The sequence below is a fragment of the Magnolia sinica genome, chromosome 13 (assembly GCF_029962835.1).
Source record: "Magnolia sinica isolate HGM2019 chromosome 13, MsV1, whole genome shotgun sequence".
In the NCBI taxonomy this organism is placed as follows: Eukaryota; Viridiplantae; Streptophyta; class Magnoliopsida; order Magnoliales; family Magnoliaceae; genus Magnolia; species Magnolia sinica.
The window spans coordinates 42008176-42018073 of NC_080585.1; the positions used below are offsets into that span (position 1 = coordinate 42008176).

Here is a 9898-nt window from a genome sequence, read left to right on the forward strand (position 1 = left end):
AAGCATTTCTCAAATATGTGACAATGAGCATGTGGTTACATTCAACAAGGAAAAATGCGAAATCCTAGACCTCTCAGGAAAATCAGTAATGAAGGGTTCTCGTACAAATAACCACTACTATGTCATCAAAGGAAAAGGAAATGATGATTCCTATGCCTAGAAATATTGAGCATAGAAAAACATGTCCAGATCATGCATCGAGATCTGGATATTGGCTGAAATGATGCAATTTTTGCTGAACTCTTAAAGTTATATCTAAAGTCTTTCACCTCAATATTTTTGTATATAAACATTTTAATGTTTATAATTTTGATCTGTACAATGATTGTACAAAATTTTTGTCGGTGATTCATGAAGGGTGGTCTGCGCGCTGAAAATTGAAAACATTCACCTTTGATATGTCTGTCGATAAGTCAAGAGCATTTTTTATCAAATCGATCAGCATCGATATCTCTTTAGAATTTGAAAAGTCATATAATTGAGACTATTATCGAAGTCAGTATCGATAACATCGAATGAGGAGCATCGATATAATCGAAACTAAGTTCGATGAAATCGATAGATGAAGCCCGATAAAAGGCAGTCGAGCATAAAATTTTCATTTTCATTCTGAAAAAGCATTTCACTTTTTCCTGCTCATCCCCTCAACCGGAAGTACATCAGTGGGTCCCGATAGCTCCTCAAAAACTCGTATTTCCCTTCCATTCCTTTCATTCCAGACTCTATCTTGCTTTTTGGTCGAGTATTTTCAGTTTCTTTATTAAAAAAAGGAATTTTGTCCGTTCTTCCCAAATCCGTCTTTATGGGTAAGGACAAAGAAAAGGTGTTTGGTCCAAGAGAGTGCTCTAGTGCTTCTCAACGAAAAAACCCTTGCTCCAAAAGAGAGAGCAAGAGCTCCAGAACGAGGGACCCCCACTTGTCAAAGGTCATGACAAACTTCACATGGTGGGTCCCAGTTCGAAACACCGGCACCCCCTTCGACTAGAGCAAATCCACTTCTAACTAAATACACGGGTAGGAAGCTCATTCATGAGAGGAAGGTAGACATGGATTATTTAAAATCATACAATCTGGAATCCTTGTTTGCTGCAATCGATTGGTTGCTCGTCTTGGCTTCGGTGGGCTGTGTCATCTTGAACGCACATGCAACTTTCTTGCCGCTTGTCACTCACCCGTGTCTATTCCTCCTTTAATCATGGTCTCTCTTGTTGATGGTGATGATATCCTAATCACTCCTGCTACAATGGCAAACATTCTAGGGCTAACAATGTCACCTGTCAATCTCCCTGAAATGGACCTCGAAAACATAGAAGTTCGGTCCATGGTTACTAAGTATCTCTGTCATGGTAGGGACATTCCTTGGTATCAAGGAAATGCATTGAAATCTAAGTACATGGAACCGTGATTTCGGGTCTTGCACGGTATCTTCGCTACAAACATCTATCCAAGAAGTATCAACAGCTCCGATCTCACAGGGTTCATGACCATGATTGTGTACTTAATAACCAATGGGATAAAAATGTGCCTCCCACCTCTGCTTGTACACCAGTTGGTCTATGCTGTTTATACGTCCCGTGATCTTCACCTACCTTATCCTTAGATCATAAAATGGTGAGCAACGCCATCAAATTTTTTACTACAAATAATCTGGAACTTCCTCTCCGTGTCTTCAACAAAAATAACATTCGAAGAATGGACTTGAAGTTCCATAAGTATCCCGAGGATCCAGAGGAAGGCATTCAAGAAGAAGCAGCAGGAGGTGAAGGAGATGCTCCCACTGCAGAGACTGGAATGGCTGGGGAAGAGCCGCCTATACCCCATCAAGCTCCATCTACATTAGCGGCCGGGCATGCAAAGCGGTTCAAGCTACATCAAGACAGAATTGGGGCGATCCAGCGTGATGTCACTCAACTGAAAGAGTCTGTCGATACACGACTCACTGTCTTAGAACGCATGGTCCACGGAGTGCAGCAGACTATGCAACAGTTGGTTGATATACTCACTTGCCAACACGACGACACGACACTATCTTCCTGGGCTCCATAAGCACTGGTCTCTAGATGTTGTCACATACACTTCACTCTTATTTCTGTGTATGAACATTAGTATCTTTTTGGATGTTCTGTGCTCTCATGAGTGTATGTGATAACTCACTAACCTGCACAGTCTAAACAGTTTTTTTTTTTTTTTTGTTGCCCATGAATGGGCTAAAAACTGATGGTTGAGTTTGGATGCCCATGAATGGGGTTGGAAATTTTGTTGGGATAACTGTTAATCTATTGTCAAATATATATATATATATATATATATATATATATATATATATATATATATATATATGCTTTTGGATATTTGTGGATATGGCTGGGTATAATTCACGTCTTTACTGCCATGATTATGTTTTATGATCTCCTAGTTTGTCTAGTCCATGTTATGTGGAATGCATGTGATATTTTTTATTATCTGCTTATATCACTGCTATGTTGGACTGTTTTGCATACATAGTCTCTGAAAAAGATGTCCAATTCACTATTTTCATCATTATACATTTATCTTTTATATATGTATGCTCTCTAAATTATGGTTCTACCAGATTCACTCAATATCTACTCTTATGCTATCTTTGTCAATGACTAAAAAAAAGGGGGAGAACCGTTCAAACACCCCGACAGGAAATGTGTCCTTGCTTGTGTATGATGTTGCAGGTGTTAGGGGGAGTAACTGCACCAAGCGAGGGGGAGTTTGCAGTCAGGGGGAGCAGCTTTTGAATGTATTGTGCATATAACATTGTTAACATTGTACAATTGTATAAAGAACATGTATACACAATTTAGGATGTCAGAAGCTGTTTCTAGGGTGTTTTGGTATTTTATCACGTAATTGACAAAGGAAGAGATTGAAAGTGCCCTGGTTTGTCAATTAGCGTGAGTGTTGAGTCAGCTAGACTGCAGAGCTTCATAGGAAGATCGTAAAAGCGTCTGCCTCAACCTGATGTGTGCACGAACTCGCCGTAGGTAAATCTAAGCCTCACATCCCATGTCCTAAAATGCCAGGTAATTAAAACCCATAAAATCTATTAGAATATCATAGGATTTTTGGGTTAGAAAACTCTTTTACAAAATCAGATAATCTTTAATTTTTCTAGCTCTGTTGTTTTATCGATTTCAGGTTCGATAAAATCAAGAAATGTTGTCGATGTCCTCGATGACTAAACGATAACATCGACATGAGGACAAAATATGTCCAGCAACCACATACTCATCTGGACGGAATTATCGATGTATCGATATACCTATCAATATCATCGATATTCAAATCTCGAGTCTATCGAAGGTGACTCGATATAATCGACAGCAGAGTATTTGTGTCCCTGTTTTTTATAAGAAAATCATATAGACCTTCAATATATCAATATACACCTCGATATCCTTGGAATTCAAAAACCGATGATATCGGAAGGCCATCGATGATATCGGTCTTGGATACAATCTTTTCAGTAACACTTTTCAGGTGGTTTTTATCTTGGATCGAGGGTCACTCGATAAAATCGATATTCCAATATCGATGATATCGAGGCCGGATCGATTGCATTGACAAAGGACATAAACTGTCCAGCAAGCTCACTGATAAAATCTTTAGATTTTTTGATGCATCGACATGACCTTCGATATCATCAACATTCAAATTCCGATGATATCGAGTGTACCTCGATCATATCTGTTGACCTAAAATATTTCAAGGTAAGTTTCTCTCATTTTCATGTGTCGAGGAATCGAACCTCGTATCGATGATATCGGAGTTCGAAATCCGATGATATCGATGCATGTTCGATTTCCTTGACCAGTTGGCAAAATATTTCAAAAGCGTATGACATTTAAGTTTTTGTCATCGAGTAGGTAGTCGATGCAATCGAGAGTATACGCTCGATGATATCGACCCTTCTCGATGATATCAAACTTTGTCATAAATATGACTGTTTTATATCCGTTGGAACTTTTTGCCTATATATAGAGAGTTTGTCTTTTGTTGCTAGTAGAGAAAGAAGTGAGTGCTTTTGAGTGTTTAACCTTAGATCATATACCCTAAGCCCTTTCTCTCAAGGGAGTTCATCCTCCAATCCACCCTCATCATTGATATTCAATAGAGTGGATTGGGGAATGAACTTCCGCATTCAAGGATCCTCCAGCTACCATCTTAATGAAAAATCATTAAGCTAAGATGCCTTGAATGCATAAATGTTTATATGAAAATATTTGAGAGTAGGATTTCATCATAACCTTGACCCAACACATCACCATGCATTGGTGTATCTTCTGAGTTGCAGTTCAAAGAAGCAGAAGACTCTTCATCAAAAAAGGAGGAGATCTTCGACAATGAGCAAAAAGTAAGTTATCGGAGTCCAGAGGACCCTTGTGATCATTCCTTTCTAGGATTGGGTCTACGGTGTTTCTCACCCCTTACAAGTCCTCTAGGAGGCCTCCGACGAGAGTGTACGTGGTGGGTGCGTTGTGTTGACCCTTGCTCTGTGGAGATCATAAATATCTGGTTAAAGGTGAACTTGTCTAAAACCTTGGGTTCGAGGTGAACCGTGTGAAACCTCTGTTAGGGTCTTATACAAGATCCTTGGCCAGTGTGCCTAAAAGTGGGTGCTATGTGTTGACCCTTACTCGTGAGAGCATAAACAGTCAGCCTAGGCGTAGGTTGTAAAGGTTAAAGGTGAACCTGATTTAAAACCTTGGGTTTGGGGTGAACCGTGTGAAACCTCCTTAGTGAAATCCAGTACACTCAAGGCTTGAGTACGGTTACCGGGAGTGGAGTAGACAAGTAGTCGAACCACTATAAAAATGACTGCATTTGAGATTGTTAATGTCTTTCATTTGCTTGTGTGATTTCCTTTAATATTTTCATTCCTGATTATTTGAGATCACACCTCATACACACATACAATCATATCTATCATAAACAAGTTTGCATATTGTTCATCTCTTAAATAGTTTGTGATTGAATCCTCTACTGGGCTTGAAAGCCAGTAGAGTTACTCTTGAGTAATCCTAATATATGCTTGTTGTTAGGATTAGTGTGATAGGATTTTAAAATATCATAAAATTATTAAAAAGTCCTATTCACCCCCTCTAAGACATATTGGCATATTCCTACTTCAACTAAAGCGGTCTTTACAGCAACTTCAATTCGTATCAGAACGGGTCTCTCTTTAAGGACTTCACCGCCTAGGTGTGGGGCTGACATGGTCCGTGTGTAACATCCAACCTGCCAAAAATGTCTGCCCCAACATGATGTACACCTTTCTAAAAAATCGGGCCAATCCAATCATTAGGCGGGCCACACCCAAAATCTTTGTGCTTGGGGCAATGATGCAGCTAGTGAGGTTATTACCGAGGTGCGTCAATTGCTGGTTGAAAACTATTTCCAAACCCCCTCTTTGGCCAGGGTTCAGCCCTGTGCCACTGAGAATTTCTGAATGGGTCCCCACTAATCATGGGTAAGGCCCTACAATCCTCATAAAAGAATCCAGAGAATCTATCCTACGGGCACTGACGCTCCACGAGCTCATGAATCAATAAGAATATATATTACAGTTTAAATTACGTCATCTCAAACATTACAAAAATAAATCATGACCCAATCATCACGACAACCACGACTCGTATAACATGACAACCACGAACCCATATCGAAAGACAACTACGACCAATGCTTCACGTCAACCACAAACCATATAAGACATCAACTACGAATTTTATTAGACGACAACCCCAACCCATATATCATTACATTCAGGATCCATATTTCACGACAAACATGACCCATACAACATTTCAACCATGACCCATATACAATGACAGTCATGACCCATGTATCGCCTCTCAAGCGCGATCATAGGGCTTGTCTCTATCTGAGCACGACCTTATAATCTGAATCCTTCCGTCCCAGCTTTTCCGAGTTCCAAGTTGATGTAAAAGCCCTACAAAATAACTTGATATTTTGTCGATGAACACCTACTTGGAGTAGGTGGACCTGGTATGTAATAGCTTCTTCGGGATTCCAGGCTGATGTAACCTGGCTTCTTCCGGGTTCCAGGCTGACATGAAAGCTCTACAAAAGAACTCGTTATTTTGTGGCATGACAACAACGATTCATATAATACGATAACAACGATCTATAAAAAATGAAAACCATGACCCATAGCAACTGACACCATGACCCATGTAACTTTGACAACCACGATCCATATATCATAACAACTACGATTAATTTTACATGAAAACCACAATTTTTTAAAAAAAAGTCAACAACGATCCTTTGCCTGGGTCATGTATTGACAACGTGAAGGATCTTGGTTGTCATCTATGAAGGGTTGTGTTTGTCATTATGCAAGGTAGAGATGACTTTGATCAAGTTGTGATAACGAAAGCCCTCACCATATCCAGTTTGAAGCCCAAGTCTTTGGCCCACAACTCTGTATCGTGGTTATTATGTTATACGGGTCGTGGTGTTAATGTTCGATGGGTCGTAGTTGACATGACGATATATATTGTGGTTTTCATTGTATATGGATCGCTGCAATTATGGATCATTGTATTCGAATTTTACGGACTAGTATGCCCTCGACACATAGAAAGAAGTAATGATGAAAGGTGAGGTCGGCGCCGTATTTGTGTTGTACTTATATGTCTCATAAGATTTTGGTTATCTCTCGGCTATGGGACAGATCTTATGTAAATTTTCAATCTACACCGATTGTTAGTTGTTAGAATATGTACTAATCTTTATCCAAAAATTTGAACCTTACAGGTGTAGTTGATCACACCGAAATAAACGGTTATAAGGCGTTGAGAACTATGGGGGCCGTACATCCGCTTGATCAAACTTATTTTTATGCTATGCCTTTATACACGTTCATTACATACGATGGTCAGTTTAGATGACATATATATCACTGTGGACCCCATATATCTTAGTTCGTACCGAATATGTCGCATGTACATAATTATGCATGTTAAAAATGAAAATTTCGCTTACAGTTCCAAATGCAGAAGATCAATCGTCGATCATCTGGTTCAAGTCTATGGGCATATCATAAATCGAATCTAAACCGTTGGAATCGTTCATAGATAATGGATTCCTTCGAAAAAAAATTTAGTGAGACGTATCGAGCCATCAGTGGCCCACACTGCGTAAAAATGACAAATTATGGGCTTTTATGGAAACTATTGGTTGAACTGTTGTGGTCCATTGATTCGAATATTTTATCCATTGTTTGGGCTTCTTGATGTCACAAATTAAATGGACGGTGCGATTAGAGAATATTTGCAGTTCGATGTGACTTACGGAACACCGAGAATATCTTAGACGCTTACGGACGCTTTTACGGACACTTATGTTTCCAAACGCATAACATCAACAAGCTGTCCCAATACGGATCACCAACTATATCTTAAAGCTTCTTCTCTAGGACCCCTTTACTTTACCCCTTCACTTTTTATCCTTAATCCTTGTTTTCTATTTCTACTCGTTTTGAATCTTCTTCGCTGGGCCCCTCCATCGCCACTTAGCGAGCACATCTACAAGTCTAGTGCAGCTCAGTCAATATAAATGGTAAAGCAAGGTAATGGTTGACAAGGACAGTGTGTGGTGGTTATTATGTTATGTGGGTTGTGGTTGTGAACCACAACCCAATGTATATGAATATAACGATATGGATTGCTTGACAATCACGATCGTTGTTGTGATCGGTGTTGATATGCTGAATGGATCATGGTTAACAGGGTTAGTGTATCGTGGCCCACATGTAATGTGGGTCGTGGCTGTGAACCACGACTCAATGTAGATAACATCAACGATATGTATGGCATGACAACCATGATCATGGTCGTGATCGTGGTTTGTTGCATAATGGATCGTGGTTGACAGACAAAGTGGATCGTGGATCACATGTTATGTGGGTTGTGGCTGTGAACCATGATTCAATGCAGATGACAATAACGATCTGTATGCCATGACAACCATGATCGTTGTTGCGATCGTGGTTGGTTTGCCTAATAGATCATTGTTGACAGGCACATAGATGACATCAACGAGCTGTGTAGCATGACTGTCAACCACGACCCAGCACAGATGACAACCACGATCCAGCATAAATGACAACAACGAACTGTGTCGCATGTTAACCACGTTCCGTCTAACATCATAACCACGACCCGGCTGAAATGAAAACCACGGTCCATAACAACAACGGCATAGTCTGTATGACAACCACGAAACTGTCATGTGATCTGATCCCGTGGTTCACATGCATATTAGATCATGGTTATTGTCCACGTTGGTTCTTGGTTCACAACTACAACTCTAATCAGGTCCCCTGAAAAGCCTGCATGATATGTGCACACGACATGGCTTATATGGATCGTGCTTATGTGTTTCATCCATGGCGTACATAATCCATGCCCTGCCGTACACATTGAAACAACAACAATGATCTAGGCAATATGACAAACACGACTCATATAACATGGCAAATACAACCCATATAACATTACAATCACGACCCATATAACATGACAAACACGTTCCATAAAACATGAGACTACGACCTAAGCAATCCACGACCCATATAACATGAAAAATCACGAGGCTTATAACATAAAACCCACGACCCACCTCTTAGTGACAGGTGTTCTTCTTACAATCACGATTCATGTAACACAATCACGATCACACGGAACGATCGTTGTTGTCATACACATTGGGTTGTGATTCCCAACCATGATCCATTGTGGAAGACAACCACGACCTTTGTTCATCATATCCATGACCATTCCCTTCGAATTGAGCACGACCCTTCGAAAACAGCGCCACATTCTTCTTCTTCACAAAATCACATTAAAGTCGTTACTTCCTCGTAATCCATTGGGTACCGAGCACGACCCTTCATTATTCGCGCGACCGTTCTGAATCAGCGCAACCCTTCAAAATCGACGCCTTGACCATTGAATGGCAAGCCTATAAGAGTGGTACTTTTGTGATACTTCCACAAGCCAATTCATGCATTTCTTTGCTCTTTCATTCAAAATAATGGAGCAAATATTTAAAGAAATCATAGAGCCCCTATTGCATTCTTCCTTTATTCGTGTTCCATTCTCTTTCCTCAGGGATGTTCACAATCTTCCTGAAGCTCAACGGCCTCCACAGGAAGTTCTGAAGACAACTTTTGAACTCCACCAACTTGACAATTTCAATGGGCACCCAGCCAGCGAAAAAATGTTAATTGGTTCGTGGCTTTTTTTAATGTAGAGAAAGTCAGAACAATGGAGTTATGTTCCCTATTGTATGTTAAATGGGTCATGGCTTGCATGCTACATGTGGCGTTTATTTCGGACGCTCGCTCTAAATCCAAAGGAAAGGGTTGTAGTTTTTAATCACTGAAGATGAGAGTGATTTTCAATTAAATTGGTCGTGGCTATCTTACAATGTTCGTAGTTGTCAGGTTAAATCGGTCGTGGCTGTCTTACAATGGATCATGATTTTCAATTTATATGGGTTGTGGTTTGTAATATAATATGGGATGTATTTGTTATGTTAGATCGGTTGTGGCTGTCTTACCATAAACAATTCTCTTCAACGGGCACCCAGCGAGGTTTGGTCGTGGTTTATATGGTAGATTGGTCGTGAAGATGACATGGGTCGCAGTTCACATGAATAATGGGTCGTGACTATCACGGCATATGGGTCGTGGTTCTCATTTGACAACAACGATCCACTATTCATTATAACCATGACACAACGTAAGGGACAATCATGACCCACTATTGATCAAAGTTTCATGGGTCGTGGTATCATTTGATATGGGTCATGGTTGTAATGTTGTATATGTCTTAGT

General features: G+C 40.1%; 1 non-coding gene across 1 annotated transcript; it reads left to right on the top strand.

Moving 5' to 3' along the window:
* Positions 1–5351: 5351 nt before the first annotated feature.
* LOC131224433 (U4 spliceosomal RNA) lies at positions 5352–5508 on the top strand. The gene has a single exon (XR_009160918.1). It is a non-coding gene; the product is annotated as a U4 spliceosomal RNA (small nuclear RNA).
* Positions 5509–9898: the final 4390 nt, after the last annotated feature.